Raw genomic sequence first — 11,664 nt, 5'->3', positions numbered from 1 at the left:
ACCTTTGCTCGAGAACGCGGAACCCCGGGGATACTTTCCCGGATGTTTCCCCCCATTCGTCGGTACCACCTACTACCGCGATTGGGCACACCTAGCATCGTTACTTGTCATGTCATGCATTGATATGCATCTGTTTGCATGGTGTCAGTGTCAAAACCGGCGGATCTCAGGTAGGGGGTCCCGAACTGTGCATCTAGGCGGATGGTAACAGGAGACGAGGGACACGATGTTTTTACCCAGGTTCGGGCCCTCTTGATGGAGGTAAAACCCTACATCCTGCTTGATTAATATTGATGATATGGGTAGTACAAGAGTAGATCTACCACGAGATCAAGGAGGCTAAACCCTAGAAGCTAGCCTATGGTATGATTGTTGTAATGTATGTTGTCCTACGGACTAAAGCCCTCCAGTTTATATAGACACCGGAGAGGGCTAGGGTTACACAGAGTCGGTTACAATGGTAGGAGATCTACATATCCGTATTGCCAAGCTTGCCTTCCACGCCAAGGAAAGTACCATCCGGACACGAGCCGGAGTCTTCAATCTTGTATCTTCGTAGTCTTGGAGTCCGGCGGATAATGATAGTCCGGCTGTCCGGACACCCCCTAGTCCAGGACTCCCTCAGTAGCCCCTGAACCAGTCTTCAATGACGATAAGTCCGGCGTGCATAATGTTCGGCATTGCAAGGCGGGTTCCTCCCTTGAATAATCTAGAGAAGATCATGAACACCAGGATAGTGTCCGGCTCTGCAAAATAAATTCCACATTCCACCGTAGAGAGAATAAAATGTACACTTAGTTCAATCTGCTGACGTATTATGCGGCGTGACATCATATCGCCACCAGGCCTTTGTTCGAATTACTATACCACCTCAGCATGTTTAGCGAAGTGGTTTCCTTGGCACGTCTTGTCGAAGCAGAGATCGTGTCCCCTTATTCCGGGATTCTCATCAATACGTGCGTGGGTAACCCAACCGCGCCATTGATGGTGGCGCTTGGGAGATAAGCGAGTTTTACCAGGCTGGTGGGGGACGCATAGTTTTGTCCGCCTATATACAAGGGATAAGGATTCACCTTCTCACCTACGCCTTCTTCCTCCTTTGCTTATCCATCCCCGCAAACTCAAGCTCCAACGCCCGAGCTCGCGCATCTCGCCTCGACCTTCTCCGAATATGTCCGGAGCGGGAGGTAAATGGTTAGCCTCCACCGTCAAGGAGGAGGACATCACCAAGCTGCGCAGCGCCGGATACCTTTCCGGCGATATCGCGCATCGGCTGCCCGACAAGGGCAGCTCATCCCTACCCCTGAGCCTCATGAGAGGGTCGTCTTCCTCCCCCACTTCCTCCGCGGACTGGGCTTTCCGCTCCATCCATTTGTCCGGGGGCTCATGTTTTACTACAGCCTGGATTTCCACGATCTGGCGCCGAACTTTATCCTCAACATCTCGGCGTTTATCGTCGTGTGCGAGGCATTCCTCTGCATCCGGCCCCACTTCGGCCTGTGGCTCAAGACCTTCAACGTCAAGCCGAAGGTTGTGAAGGGTACGCAAGCGGAATGCGGAGGCGCCATGTTGGGCAAATTGCCCAACGTCCCTTGGCTGGAAGGGACCTTCGTGGACTCCGTCAAGGGGTGGCAATCGGGGTGGTTTTACATCACCAAGCCACGCAAATCCACATGGGCGGCGGCCCCCGAGTTTAGATCTGGCATCCCCATGCAGCTCACCTCCTGGAAAGAGAAGGGCTTGCAGTGGGGGAATCCGGTGGAGGTGACGGGACTCCGAGCATGTATCAAGAAGATGGTGAGCAATAGGCTCAGGCTCGTCGACGTGGTCCAAGTCATGCTCATCCGGCGGATCCTCCCATGCCAAGAACGGGCATTTAATTTGTGGGAGTTCAATCCGGAACAGCACCAGGCGCTAAGCGGGCTCTTCGATACAACATACGAAGGCGCCTGGAGGGTGCTGTTCAAGGGCGCTGAAGCCCCCGCGTCCGCGACTGAAGACCGCGGATTCAGCTCGCAGTATCCAACTGACGAGGTAAGTGATTCAACCCCATTACGGGACACTTGTGATAATTAGATTGACTCTAGTGAGGTTTCATTCTGCCTCTTCCTTTGACAGGAATGGATGGAGAAGCCCAAGCTGCTCATCAGCCTGGCTCCCATGCCAGAAGACCCAGTGGACGCCCGCTTAACAGGGCTGCTGGTTCCGGCACCGCACGTGGTGCCGGAGAAGAAGGCCAAGAAGGTGGCCGCGGGGACTCGAAAGAGTTCCCGCAATCAGGCGTCTAATGACGATGAGGATTCCTCCCCCGAAGACGAGGAGGAGTACTCTCTCCCGGAGGAGGGAGAGAAGAAAAGGAAGGCTTCCCCCATCGGGGAGGCCGAAGGGTCCAAGAGGGGGAGAACTATCCCCCCGGACAGTTTCGCCAACATCAGCGTTGGTGAGGATGAGTGGCCTCCAAGGGCCAGGCGTCCGGAAAGATCGTAAGTATCCAGATCCTTGATGTGTAATTTCATTTATGTCGCGTAGTATCCTTCTAACGCCGCATTCTGCCCGCAGTCCGGCCAATGATGATCTCCCCGACTCATCGAGCGGGTCATTGGCCTCGTCGGATGTGAATTCCATCCCGACTGCCTCCACCCCACGCGCCGACGAGGACGTCGAGGTGGGATCCCAGAGAGGGACCCATCAGGAGGAGGCTCCGGAGGCGCCGTCAGGCAGCCTCCAAGACTTCGTGCCGGACTCTACATCGGAACCCGCAGTGGTTCCAGAGTCCGGCAAGCGGTCCCTTCGAAAGAAGGGCAGGACCATGACGCCGGCGGCCTCCGTCCAACTGGAGGCGCCGGATAACTTGCTGGAGGCGCTTAAAGGCGCTTCCATCGAGGAAGAACACCGCACTATCATGAGTGCGGTGATTGAGAAGGTTCAGCTCGCTAAGAGCGGGCTGACTGAAGCCTGCAGCAGCCTTTTAACAGGCTTTGAGGTAAGAAGTTAAAATTATGTAATGTAATACCGCATAGACAGTAGCCCCTGATGCTTAGTTCGGTGTTCGGAAAGAAAATCCGGACTAAGGATCTTTAACAAGATATACGCAGGGTTGCCTAAAATATGTCAATATGGGTTTGCAGGCTACACTGCTGACCTCTGCCGCACTAACGGCGGAGGTTGACGTGCTGAAGAAGGATCTCGAGCGGTTCGAGCAAGAGCTCGGCCATGCAAAGGAGCAGCTCGAGGAAAAAGAAGGTGAGTAACACCTCTTTGAATAAGTACCTTACAGAAAAGGATTTTGGTTGCAAATAAAATTAACAAGGATAATATGTGTATTGCAGGGGCCACTAATGAGGTGGCAGCCCTGAAGGATGCTGTGTCCGCGGCCGAACGCAGTGCGGCCGCGGAATGGGCTGAGCGAGAAAAGCAAGAGGCACAGGTGGCGGAAGTTCAGCAAGAGCTCCAGGCTCTCATGGAAAAACATGAGAGTTTGGAGCGTGACTCCAAGACTCGAGAGTCCGAGCTTGCCTCGGCTCTCGAAAGTGCCAAGTCCGCCAAGGCCGAGGCCCGTAAGGCCCTTCAGGAGGTTGAGGACATAAAGAAGATAGCGGCGGGTAAGGCGTTTTTCATGCAAAGCAGGCATGTTAATGTGAACTACCTGACACTTACCCGCATTCGGAGCTCTCCAGGGGCGTTTGCAGATCTGCCGCGTAGTGCGTCTGATGCCGCCGCATTCTATAGTGGCGAGGAGGGGAGCTCGACGGAGAAGGTCTTCTGGTCTCAGTATACTGAGGCCGGCCATCCGGTGCCCCAAAGCGACCAGCTGAAGCAGCTGGTCGAACTCCACAAGGTAGCTGAGGAGGCCATGAAGGGCCTCATAGTCCGGCTGTGGCCTGGACAGGCCATGCCTGGTAGCTACTTTGGCCTCGTGCGGCGGCTGGTGGATGCATGCCCCAGGCTGGATGTAGTCAAGCGCTCCGCCTGTATCGAAGGCGCTCGTCGGGCCCTTGCCCGCATAAAGGTGCAATGGGGCAAATTGGATGCGGAGAAGCTTCTCACGGACCCACCGCCGCCGGGCAAGGAGTATCGCACGCCGGAGAAGTATTATAAAATTGTCCTGAAGGGAGCCTGCAATATTGCAGATGAGTGCTCCCGAAATGTAATCTTTGAGTATACTCGCTGTTTATTTATCCTGTGCGCTGAAAACTTCGTTCATATGCGCCATGAGCAACGCTTGTTTAATTTAAAATATTACCTTCTGTGCGGCCGTTTGTAAAATCTGAGAGATGGCAAGTCGTTGGCTTCAGCCCCCAAGCCACAAGTGCTGGGGTGTTCGGGATAAACTTGAGCACTCTTGTTCCCATTTTTGGGTCCATCTAGGGAGGCTCTCAACACAACGAACAAGGCAGCCGGACTTATAATGCTTGAACACTCTCACTTAGCCATAGAATTCTATAATTTTAAATTTCGGCGAAGCCCTGGTATTCGGAAGACCGAATCCGGGGCGCTATCCACGCCTTCATCGAACATTATCTGGAACTTCATTCGAAGCGGCGTGAGTCTTTAAGGACCCGAAAAAACCTCTCGAACAGCGACCAGTCTCTCGCCTTATCATGCCAGTCAGTTTTAGCTTTCTCCACTGAGGCGTTAACCCGGCTCAACCAGGGCGCAATCGCAGTGGTTCTCCCAGTGCCACCTTAGCCGACAGAACGGAACGTAAGGCACCAAAACGTGGGAGCCGGGCAAACCCAACTATTGACCCAAGACATGATTCGGAGCCGATTCATATAATGCTATAAGTTCGGGGTGCCGCACTTGTGAAAGTGTTCGGACTTTATACACCATAGAGTGGGGAACATAAGCCCCCAGTGTATTATGCCATACCAAAATATACGGGTGCCAGATGTCATATAATGAGCATATATATATAATGTGATGCAATTGCGATCATAAGGGTGCTGCATTATTAATGAAAGAAAAGTCTGCTAGTAGAGCGGACTGATACAAATAGTGCGGTAAGCAAGGGATTTGGACTAAATAAACATGTCCCCCTCCAGGGATGAGCTGCGGATTTGGTGTATGTAATCAAATTTAATGCTCGTAATTGAGACCACCTGAGTGTTCGGCGCGGCCTTCTTTAGTCCCTGGCTGTTGCATCATGAGTTCGGCAGGTTCACCGCCGGACAGGGCTTCTGGTTAACAGAGTCCTGTGTACAAAAAAGAAGAAAAATAATAAAAAAGAGAGGCACATTTGCGAGCCCCCGGTGTGGTCGAACCGCACTCTGGGTCCGTTGTGATCGTGCCCCCTCCCCTGTGCCCATGGTATCTCCAAAGCGTAATGATGTACGCGGAGTGTTATTCTTGCGATCATACGCGGGCGAGGGTTGGGGCCGCATTGCTAAGCGTGCTCTGATCGCGCCAGGTGGTCTTGGTTGGCATTGCTCCGGGCGCGCTTTGCTGTATCTGGCCGTTTAACGGCCGGACTCGAGAATTGCCTTAGAAGGCTGCTCTGTACTTCTACCGCGAGAGCCGCTGTATGTTCCTCCGTTCGGAGGGAGCGTTCCGTATTCCCATTGACCGTGATGACTCCACGAGGGCCTGGCATCTTGAGCTTTAGGTATGCATAGTGCGACACCGCGTTGAATTTGGCAAACGCGGTTCGCCCGAGCAGAGCGTGGTAGCCGCTGCGAAACGGGACTATGTCGAAGATTAACTCTTCGCTCCGGAAATTATCCGGGGATCCGAAGACCACTTCCAGTGTGACTGAGCCTGTGCAGTTGGCTTCCACTCCTGGTATGACACCTTTAAAGGTTGTCTTTGTAGGTTTAATCCTTGATGGGTCTATGCCCATTTTGCGCACTGTATCCTGATAAAGCAGGTTCAGGCTACCGCCGCCGTCCATCAGGACTCTCGTGAGGTGGAACCCATCGACGATTGGGTCTAAGACCAATGCGGCGAATCCGCCATGGCGTATGCTGGTCGGATGGTCTCTTTGATCGAAAGTGATCGGACAAGAGGACCATGGGTTGAATTTTGGGACGACTGGCTCCATTGCATAGACGTCCCTTAGTGCGCGTTTCCTCTCCCTCTTGGGTATGTGGGTCGCGTATATCATATTCACCGTCCGTACTTGTGGGGGAAAACCCTTCTGTCCTCTGTTGTTCGGCGGCCGGGTCTCTTCCTCGTCGTTGCTATTTAGCCCCTTGTCATTGTTTTCGGCAATTAACTTGCCGGCCTGCTTGAACACCCAGCAATCTCTATTGGTGTGGTTAGCTGGCTTTTCAGAGGTGCCATGTATCTGGCATAAGCGGTCGAGTATTCGGTCTATATTGGACGGACCCGGAGTGGTTCTCTTAAATGGCTTCTTCCGTTGACCGGGTTTAGAGCCTCGGAATTCGGCATTGACTGCCGTATCCTCCTTATCGTCGCCGTTAATTCGGCGCTTGTTTTTGTTTCGACGTGACCTGTCGTTGTTGTCCTTAGTATCCGGACTGCCAAATTTTTTACGGAGATTGTTGCTGCGGGCTAGCCAGTTGTCCTCTCCCGCACAAAAGCGGGTCATTAACGATGTGAGGGCTGCCATGGATTTCGGCTTTTCCTGCCCCAGGTGGCGGGCTAGCCATTCGTCCCGGATGTTATGTTTGAAGGCTGCAAGGGCCTCTGCGTCCGGACAATCGACGATTTGATTTTTCTTCGTCAAGAACCGTGTCCAGAATTGTCTGGCCGATTTGTCTGGCTGCTGAATGATGTGGCTTAGGTCATCGGCGTCTGGTGGTCGCACATATGTGCCTTGGAAGTTATCAAGGAATGCGGCCTCCAGGTCTTCCCAACACCCAATTGACTCTGCGGGCAGGCTGTTAAGCCAATGCCGAGCTGGTCCTTTAAGCTTGAGTGGGAGGTACTTGATGGCATGGTGATCATCGCCGCGGGCCATATGGATGTGGAGAAGATAGTCTTCGATCCACACCGCGGGGTCTGTTGTGCCATCATAAGATTCGATGTTTACGGGTTTAAACCCTTCGGGGATCTGATGATCCATTACTTCGTCAGTGAAGCATAACGGGTGTGCGGCGCCCCTGTATTGAGCGATATCGCGACGCAGCTCGAGAGAGCGCTGTCTGCTGTGTTCGGCCCGGCAGGGTTATTGTATCCGGCACGACGGTATTCGTTGTGGGTCGTAGGGCGCCCACGTGATCCATAGATGGATCTGTATTGCCTTGCTTTGTCCTCCAATATGTCTCGCAAGTCCGGCACGTTCCCTCTTGGCTTCGTACTTTTGGAGTGATGCCGGGGTATGGTCTTGGCTGGGGGCCTGGATGCCTCTCTGTCACGACCACGGGGTGGTCGGTCAGCCATATCATGCGCTGGTGATGGAGGTACGTATGCTTCCTCCTCTAATCAGGGGATCAGCTTGCGTTTTGGGTAACTTTTGGAGGGACGTTCGAGTTTATACTCTTCGGCCGCGAGGACCTCGGTCCATCGAACGCCCAGCAGGTCCTGATCAGCTTGAAGCTGCTGCTGCTTTTTCTTTAGGCTGTTTGCTATGGCGATAAGCCTGCGCTTGAAGCGCTCTTGTTCGACGGGATCCTCGGGTATGACGAATTCGTCATCGTTGAGGCTTGCTTCTTCTTCGGAGGGAGGCATGTAATTATGATCCTCAACCTCTTCGTCTGCCGCCCCCTCGTGAGGGCTTGCTTCTGCATCCTCCTGCGCTGAGTCTTGCTGGAGGGGATTGTCTTCGGCACTCTCTGGAGTATTATTATCTCCCGTGCCGGAATCTCCATTCTTGCTGTGGCGAGGTTTAGAGCGGCGCCGCTGACGCCGGCGCTTGGGCTGTTTCTTTAAGGGATCTGCCTCCGCTGTTTCTTCACCGTCCCCATCTTTTGGGGTATCCACCATGTATACGTCATATGACGAGGTGGCCTTCCAGTGCCCTGTGGGCGCTGGTTCCTGTTCGTCTCGGGCATCGCCGTCCATAGCGTCGATATCTTCGGAGTCGTAGTCTAGCATGTCGGTTAGATCGTCGACAGTGGCTACAAAGTGGGTGGTGGGTGGGCTCTGAATTTCTTCGTCGTCCGTATCCCAACCATCCTGGCCATAATCCGGCCAGGACTCTCCTGATAACGAGAGATGCTTTAGTGAATTCAAGATATCGCCGAGAGGCGAGCATTGGAAGATGTCCGCGGCGGTGAATTTAACCGGCGCCCAATCCGGACCGATTGGTAGGGGCGCGGGAGGTTCGGAGTCCGGCGAGGAGTCCGGCGCCTCGGAATCACGAGTTTCGCAGGGGACAAGATTAGTGTTCAGCTCCATCGCCGTGGATGTTGGAGCCCCCAGGGCGGCGTCTATCCACCGGCCCTCGATCTGGGCGATCGGCTCCGGGCCAATGGCCGGAGCGGACCCGCGTGCGGCCACCAAGGCACTGTTCGGTGGCAGAGCTAAATCATGCCCGTCGTTACAGTGCGGCGCGCTTGGCTGTGGCTCGAGTCCGTCGAAGATCAAGTCTCCGCGGACGTCGGCCGTAAAGTTTAAGCTTCCAAATCTGACCTGACGGCCAGGGGCGTAGCTTTCGATCTGCTCCAGATGGCCAAGTGAACTGGCCCGCAGGGCGAAGCCGCCGAATACGAAGATCTGTCCGGGGAGAAAAGTCTCACCCTGGACAGCGTTGCTGGTTGAAGATGCCATCAAGCCTATCGATGACGACACAGAGGAACTCTCAATGAAAGCACCAATGTCGGTGTCAAAACCGGCGGATCTCGGGTAGGGGGTCCCGAACTGTGCTTCTAGGCAGATGGTAACAGGAGACGAGGGACACGATGTTTTTACCCAGGTTCGGGCCCTCTTGATGGAGGTAAAACCCTACATCCTGCTTGATTAATATTGATGATATGGGTAGTACAAGAGTAGATCTACCACGAGATCAAGGAGGCTAACCCCTAGAAGCTAGCCTATGGTATGATTGTTGTAATGTATGTTGTCCTACGGACTAAAGCCCTCCGGTTTATATAGACACCGGAGAGGGCTAGGGTTACACAGAGTCAGTTACAATGGTAGGAGATCTACATATCCGTATTGCCAAGCTTGCCTTCCACGCCAAGGAAAGTACCATCCGGACACGAGCCGGAGTCTTCAATCTTGTATCTTCGTAGTCTTGGAGTCCGGCGGATAATGATAGTCCGGCTGTCCGGACACCACCTAGTCCAGGACTCCCTCACATGGTATTCATTGTTTCTTCCCCCTCTTCTCTCCGGTAGACTACGAGACCGACGCTGCTGCTGCCCAGTTTGACTACGGAGTTGATGACCCCTCCTTCTTGCCAGAGCAACCAGGCAAGCCCCCCCTTGATCACCAGATATCGCCTATTCTCCTCTATACTGCTTGCATTAGAGTAGTGTAGCATGTTACTGCTTTCCGTTGATCCTATTCTGATGCATAGCCTGACATTGTTGCTACATCTGTTGATACCTTACCTGCAATCCTAAATGCTTAGTATAGGATGCTAGTTTATCATCATTGGCCCTACATTCTTGTCAGTCTGCCTTGCTATACTATCGGGCCGTGATCACTTGGGAGGTGATCACGGGTATATACTATACATACATACATACTATACAGATGGTGACTAAAGTCGGGTCCGCTCGAAGAGTACCCGCGAGTGATTCACGGATTGGGGGCTGAAAGGACCTTTGTCCCGACGGCCCTCTGTGTGGATCTTTGTGGCGGAGCGACAGGGCAGGTTGAGACCACCTAGGCGAGAGGTGGGCCTGGCCCTGGTCGGCTTCCGCGGTTGCTTCATAATAACACACTTCACGAGATCTTGGTATTTGATCTGAGTCTGGCCAATTGGTCTATATGCACTAACCAACTACGTGGGAAAGATATGGGCACTCGACGTCATGGTATCAGCTGAAGCCTTCTTGACGTCAGCGACGGAGCGGCGCGCGCCGGATTGGACCGCGCAACGTGACTTCCTTTGTAATGGAGGTTGCTAGGTCTGCTTCCGGTCGGCCTCGCAACATGCAGGTGTGCAATGGGCGATGGGCCCAGACCCCTGCGCGCATAGGATTTAGACTGGCGGGCTGACCTCTCTGTTGTGCCTAGGTGGGGCTGCGACGTGTTGATCTTCCGAGGCCGGGCATGACCCAGGAAAGTGTGTCCGGCCAAATGGGATCGAGCGTGTTGGGTTATGTGGTGCACCCCTGCAGGGAAGTTAATCTATTCAAATAGCCGTGTCCCTCGGTAAGGCCGGAGTTGTACCTTGACCCTATGACAACTAGAACCGGATACTTAATAAAACACACCCAGACAAGTTCCACATACAACCCTGTGATCGCTTTTCCACAGGGCGACAAGGAGAGGATCGCCGGATAGGATTATGCTATGCGATGCTACTTGGAGGACTTCACTCTACTCTCTTCTACATGCTGCAAGATGGAGGCTGCCAGAAGCGTAGTCTTCGATAGGACTAGCTATCCCCCTCTTATTCTGGCATTCTGCAGTTCAGTCCATCGATATTGCCTCCTTACACATATACCCATGCATAAGTAGTGTAGCTCCTTGCTTGCGAGTACTTTGGATGAGTACTCACGGTTGCTTTCTTCCCCCTTCCCCCCCCTTTCCTTTCTTTCTGGTTGTCGCAACCAGATGCTGGAGCCCAGGAGCCAGACGCCACCGTCAACGACGACTACTATACTGGAGGTGCCTACTACTACGTGCAGGCTGCTGACGACGACCAGGAGTAGTTTTGGAGGATCCCAGGCAGGAGGCCTGTGCCTCTTTCGATCTGTATCCCAGTTTGTGCTAGCCTTCTTAAGGCAAACTTGTTTAACTTATGTCTGTACTCAGATATTGTTGCTTCCGCTGACTCGTCCATGATCGAGCACTTGTATTCGAGCCCTCGAGGCCCCTGGCTTGTATTATGATGCTTGTATGACTTATTTATGTTTTAGAGTTGTGTTGTGATATCTTCCCGTGAGTCCCTGATCTTGATCGTACACGTTTGCGTGCATGATTAGCGTACGATGGAATCGGGGGTGTCACACCCGCCTGGCTGCAGCTCCTACCTCCGTCCGCAGCCGCTGCTGGCCATGGCCATGGCCATGGCCGACGGCCCCATGTGTGTGCGTGTGTGCTCTGTATGTGTGTGAGGCCGGCTGAGCCCCTATCATGCTGGGCCAGCCTTGATTAGATTAGGATTAGGATTAACTAATATTAGTTACGGGCTAACTATTCAATGACATGTGGCCCACAAGGTTAATTGAATTGTTTAAATTAACTCTAATAAAAAATGAGTCAAACAGCCGGGACGCACCTATACTATTCACCTCTGGACCAGTCTGTTGTTGACTAGGTCAACTCTGCCGCTGGACCCCACCTGTCATCCACTATGGCTAGCCCATAGTGGGTGTAAAAAGTATATTCTGTTTTTAATTTTGAATTTTAAATAATCTAGAAATTCCAGACATTGTTTAAATCTTTTAAAAATCATGTAAAATAATCCTTAAGTGAGATGAAAATAATTTATATATGAAAGTTGCTTCGATTCTGAATATGCCCTCCGTTTGTCTGTCACATGCCCCTATCATAGCGAACATGGAACCATCCCCCTCCGTTTCATCTGTCCGAAAATGCCAAACCTCTGAAAAACATTCTCGGATGTTTTCCCACTTCGCTGGT

This window comes from Triticum dicoccoides, chromosome 6B, assembly GCF_002162155.2.
Source record: "Triticum dicoccoides isolate Atlit2015 ecotype Zavitan chromosome 6B, WEW_v2.0, whole genome shotgun sequence".
NCBI lineage: Eukaryota > Viridiplantae > Streptophyta > Magnoliopsida > Poales > Poaceae > Triticum > Triticum dicoccoides.
This window is presented reverse-complemented; position numbering follows the sequence as displayed.